Source organism: Tetranychus urticae, unplaced genomic scaffold, assembly GCF_039701765.1.
Source record: "Tetranychus urticae isolate SD_2017Ah unplaced genomic scaffold, NJAU_TeUrti_SD_1.0 Scaffold_5, whole genome shotgun sequence".
NCBI lineage: Eukaryota > Metazoa > Arthropoda > Arachnida > Trombidiformes > Tetranychidae > Tetranychus > Tetranychus urticae.
In genome coordinates, this window is record NW_028315837.1 from 553,001 (window position 1) to 558,099 (window position 5,099).

At 40.1% G+C, this 5,099-nt stretch overlaps 3 non-coding genes across 3 annotated transcripts in view; all 3 read right to left on the reverse strand.

Annotated features, from left to right (window-relative positions):
• Positions 1 to 101, reverse strand: part of LOC149092881 (large subunit ribosomal RNA) — a 4,168-nt gene extending 4,067 nt beyond the window's left edge. The window contains exon 1 of the ribosomal RNA XR_016200563.1: positions 1 to 101. This exon is cut by the window's left edge and continues 4,067 nt beyond it. This is a non-coding gene — a ribosomal RNA (large subunit ribosomal RNA).
• A 476-nt stretch (positions 102 to 577) lies between these two features.
• LOC149092882 (5.8S ribosomal RNA) lies at positions 578 to 732 on the reverse strand. Its single transcript, XR_016200504.1, has one exon. It is a non-coding gene; the product is annotated as a 5.8S ribosomal RNA (ribosomal RNA).
• A 488-nt stretch (positions 733 to 1,220) lies between these two features.
• LOC149092883 (small subunit ribosomal RNA) lies at positions 1,221 to 3,390 on the reverse strand. The gene has a single exon (XR_016200544.1). It is a non-coding gene; the product is annotated as a small subunit ribosomal RNA (ribosomal RNA).
• Between the last annotated feature and the right edge of the window lie 1,709 nt (positions 3,391 to 5,099).

The following is a 5,099-nucleotide window of genomic DNA, read 5'->3' on the forward strand; positions in this document are numbered from 1 at the left end:
CCTTTTCACTCGCCGTTACTCAGGGAATCTCATTTGATTTCTTTTCCTCCGCTGAATTATATGCTTAAATTCGGCGGGTAACCTCACCTGATCTGAGATCAAAAATATTGATTAAGTTGATTAATGTTTATTTGTGTTGTTTGCAAGCAAGCAACGTAAATCTACTTTAATGTTTGCACAAATTTTGCCTTTGCATTACTTCTTAGGTCTGCTTTAACAGCATGAAATAGCTACTATTTGTACGATTTATACAAGTGCAAGAAGATTCATCAGTTAACAGGTTAGTTGATCACCATAGTTATCTGCAATACGACTTTAGCGTCGTCAGATAGGCGACTAACCTTAGAATCTCATGCTAGTATCTATTCATATATACTGCTTGCAGAGATGAAATATGCATTGTACACAAAATTTATCATGTGAAACAAGTAGATTTGAGATTCTCCTTACTAAATTGCAACGAATTGCAATTAAGAAAAGGAATAAAACATCAAGATTCATGCATATAAATATACAATCCTCTCAAAACAATGCATATATGGTAGTATGCAAGTGTTTTGTTGATTATTTTACATCTCAACTCTCAGACAGATGTGACCTCGGAAAAGACCCGAAAGCCGCAATGTGCGTTGGAAGCTCAAGTGCTCGGCGTGTCCTGCAATTCGCACCGATTATCGTAGCTAGCTACGTTCTTCATCGATTGGTAATTCGAGTGATCCACCGCTTGAAGATGTATCTTTGCCACCGTGGGACTTTTAATAAGTATCCTAAATCTGCATTGAGAGGGTTTGAAAACAATTGTATGCAGTTTATAAAAACCATAGTTGTCTTTACTTAGTTAGGCGAAGAAGTGTAAAACTTCCTTCTTTAAACCTTGCCGTCAGCATAAGCTGAAGACTTGAACAGGTACCAAGTATGTAGCAAGACAGGCTTTTCATTATAAACTACAATTGTTTTGCAAAAAGAAATTATGGCTATCGTTAGATAACCCTCACTCTTTGTTGCATTGGATAATGAAAGATGGATGTATGAATGAACGAATGTAATGCAAGTTAGAATCATGTTGCAATGGCTAAATGTTTGCATTAAACATTCACAATTGCGACTCTAATGCAAATACAATTCAATTGCATTCACCATATTAGCATCTACAATATCACTATGCAGAGTGTTTGATTGTTTGAAGGTTGTATTTCTCTTATAATAAGAGGGTAATACGTTAATGATCCTTCCGCAGGTTCACCTACGGAAACCTTGTTACGACTTTTACTTCCTCTAAATGATCAAGTTTGAACATCTTTCCAGCACAATCCGACCACTAGTTTCCCAATGGTCTGGATTGACCAGTCCGAAGTCCTCACTAAATCATTCAATCGGTAGTAGCGACGGGCGGTGTGTACAAAGGGCAGGGACGTAATCAACGCAAGCTAATGACTCACGCTTACTGGGAATTCCTCGTTCATGGGCAATAATTACAATGCCCAATCCCCATCACGAAATGGGTTCAAGCGGTTACCCACTCCTTTCGGAGCAGGAAACAGTATGCACGATGACCACTTCAGTGTAGCACGCGTGCGGCCCCGGACATCTAAGGGCATCACAGACCTGTTATTGCTCTGTTTCGTGCGGCTGCGAGCGCCGCTTGTCCCTCTAAGAAGTCCTTACAGTGCTACAGCATCCTTACCCTAGCCAATTCTGTAGGCTAATAGCAGCAGAGCCCTCAACAGCCGAAACCATCAAGAGATACTACCACCCACAGGTTGACTAAGGGGGAGTACTGCAGTGTAAACTGCAAGTCTATTTAGTAGGCTAGAGTCTCGTTCGTTATCGGAATTAACCAGACAAATCACTCCACCAACTAAGAACGGCCATGCACCACCACCCACTGAATCAAGAAAGAGCTCTCAATCTGTCAATCCTCTCAGTGTCCGGGCCGGGTGAGTTTTCCCGTGTTGAGTCAAATTAAGCCGCAAGCTCCACTCCTGGTGGTGCCCTTCCGTCAATTCCTTTAAGTTTCAGCTTTGCAACCATACTTCCCCCGGAACCCAAAAACTTTGGTTTCCCGGAAGCTTCCATTCGAGTCATGAAATTAGTTACTCAGAATGATCGCTGGTTGGCATCGTTTATGGTTAGAACTAGGGCGGTATCTGATCGCCTTCGAACCTCTAACTTTCGTTCTTGATTAATGAAAACATTCTTGGCAAATGCTTTCGCTGTAGTTTGTCTTGCGACGGTCCAAGAATTTCACCTCTAGCGCCGCAATACAAATGCCCCCGTCTGTCCCTCTTAATCATTACCTTGGATTCTTAAGACCAACAAAATAGAACCAAGGTCCTATTCCATTATTCCATGCAAGATCATTCAAGTTAAGGTAGTGGTACGCATCATATAGATGGTTGACCATACCGTTTTTAGGCACCTCTTTCGAGGTTTTGGACGCCTGCTTTGAGCACTCTGATTTTTTCAAGGTAAAAGTCTCGATCGCTTGAATCAACACTCGGTAAAGAGCATTGATAGCAAATATCGAGCAATTTTCTGTCTAAACACTATGAATGTAACCACCAGGAAAGAGGAATGAAGGTTCAAGCTAGCATCCGTAGACACAAGCAAGAAACCTAACATCACCATCTAACCCTTTAATCAGTGGACCCCATAGGTTCGACTGAAATCCAACTACGAGCTTTTTAACCGCAGCAACTTTAATATACGCTATTGGAGCTGGAATTACCGCGGCTGCTGGCACCAGACTTGCCCTCCAATAGATCCTCGTTAAAGGATTTAAATTGTACTCATTCCAATTACGGGGCCTCAATAGAGTCCCGTATTGTTATTTTTCGTCACTACATCCCCGTACTGGGATTGTGTAATTTGCGCGCCTGCTGCCTTCCTTAGATGTGGTAGCCGTTTCTCAGGCTCCCTCTCCGGAATCGAACCCTAATTCCCCGTTACCCGTTACAACCATGGTAGGCGCATAACCTACCATCGACAGTTGATAAGGCAGTTGCTTGAGGGATACATCGTCGGCTCAGAGGCCATACGATTTGCTCAGTTATTCAGAGTCATCACAAGAAATGCAACCGAAGTTGCTAAGATCCCCACTGCTAGTCCTTAGACAGCGACCGAAATCACTGAACAGGGTTCTAGGTGAATAAGAATCATTGGTCTTGTACTAATAAATGCGATCCTTCCGTCAGCAAGCTGAGGTTGGAACACTTGTTCATGTATTAGCTCTAGAATTACCACAGTTATCCATGTAAAAAAGAATATCCGAGGAACCGTAACTGATTTAATGAGCCATTCGCGGTTTCACTTTATAAACAGTATGTACTTAGACATGCATGGCTTAATCTTTGAGACAAGCATATGACTACTGGCAGGATCAACCAGGTAACTTGATGTTTTAGCAAAGTAAAATGCTAAACAAGTTGTTTTGCAGCTATAAATACGATATCCTCAGATAACAACCAGCAAGTGGATGCTAACTTTAATGAGGTATCGAGATTTATGTCGTGCATTAAGATGATTCCGCAGAAATCTCTTTAGAATCCATCTTCTTCCACTAGAATATGCAAGCATATCTAGCAGGAGTAACCATTGCTGGGTACGTTTGCAAGTCAACTAAACAGCATAGTATTATAACCGCTTGATACCAATTTCTTTGATCAATTTGCGGTCTGCTTTGCACAAGCAGAGCTCAATACTAATACTGCTCACTCTGTTGAGTGACTAGTTTGAACATATATGCAAGATATGAAGTCTGATAGCATTAAAGCCCAACTCTCATAGATATTGTCAGTCGTACCAAGGAAGACCTTAGGTCTTGCAGGTACTCTACCTTTGTATAATAGTGTGTGGTGATAAGATGATTGACGATCCAAACCCATTCAGGCCCGTCTCTTCAACCACCAAACATCAACAGAATAACAGGAATAGATGCGTGAACAGCTACAGTCTGGACCATACCACTGCTTGATGCATTGACTTATCCATAACCGTAGACAATCACTTACCTCCCCATCAACTACTGATGGTTGCTTCTCTCAATTCAGCAACTACACTCACCACATATAACACAATAAATCTGGTTGTGATCTAAAACCTCTTTTTCTGAAAATTAGACTAAGTCCGTGTCTATTTTTGACACCCAATAACTTTTGAACCATAAGGTCAATCGCGATCATGTTTTTCGGGGTAATATCCCAGTAGTGCCGACTATCGCATGCGCTTATTAATGACCTAAATTACTAAACGCAAGTGGCCTAAAATCGCGCCAATTCGAACATTCTCATTGCTTTTATGGGCTCAACCATTAAAGGCGATTTCCTCTGGTACCAACAGCACGAACTCGATCAAAATTACGCAATCATTAGTTGACCTAATGCTGATAATGTCCAAAAGATTTGGTACCGTGAATCGACCTCGTTCTTCCGTTATAATGAGTCATCATCGAAAATCCAGGGGTATGCAAAAAATTTAACATGTAAGTCAATGGAAAAAGTTAAAGTTCGGTTTTTTCCAGGGGTATGCAAAAATTTTTCAGTTTTAAATCAAAACAAGGTTAACTAGCTAAAACCTCGCTAAAATCACCAAAACAGCCCTTTTTTCCATTTTACACCATTTAACATGTAATTCAATGGAAAAAGTTAAAGTTCGGATTTTTCCAGGGGTATGCAAAAAAATTTAACATGTAAGTCAATGGAAAAAGTTAAAGTTCGGTTTTTTCCAGGGGTATGCAAAAATTTTTCAGTTTTAAATCAAAACAAGGTTAACTAGCTAAAACCTCGCTAAAATCACCAAAACAGCCCTTTTTTCCATTTTACACCATTTAACATGTAATTCAATGGAAAAAGTTAAAGTTCGGATTTTTCCAGGGGTATGCAAAAAAATTTAACATGTAAGTCAATGGAAAAAGTTAAAGTTCGGTTTTTTCCAGGGGTATGCAAAAAATTTTTCGATTTTAAATCACAACAAGACTAACTAACTAAAACCTGCTAAAAGCTAAAAACCTGGCTAAAATCACAAAAACAGCACTTTTTCGCATTTTGAACCATATAAATCATGTAAAAAATTTAACATGTAAGTCTATGTAAAAAGTTAAA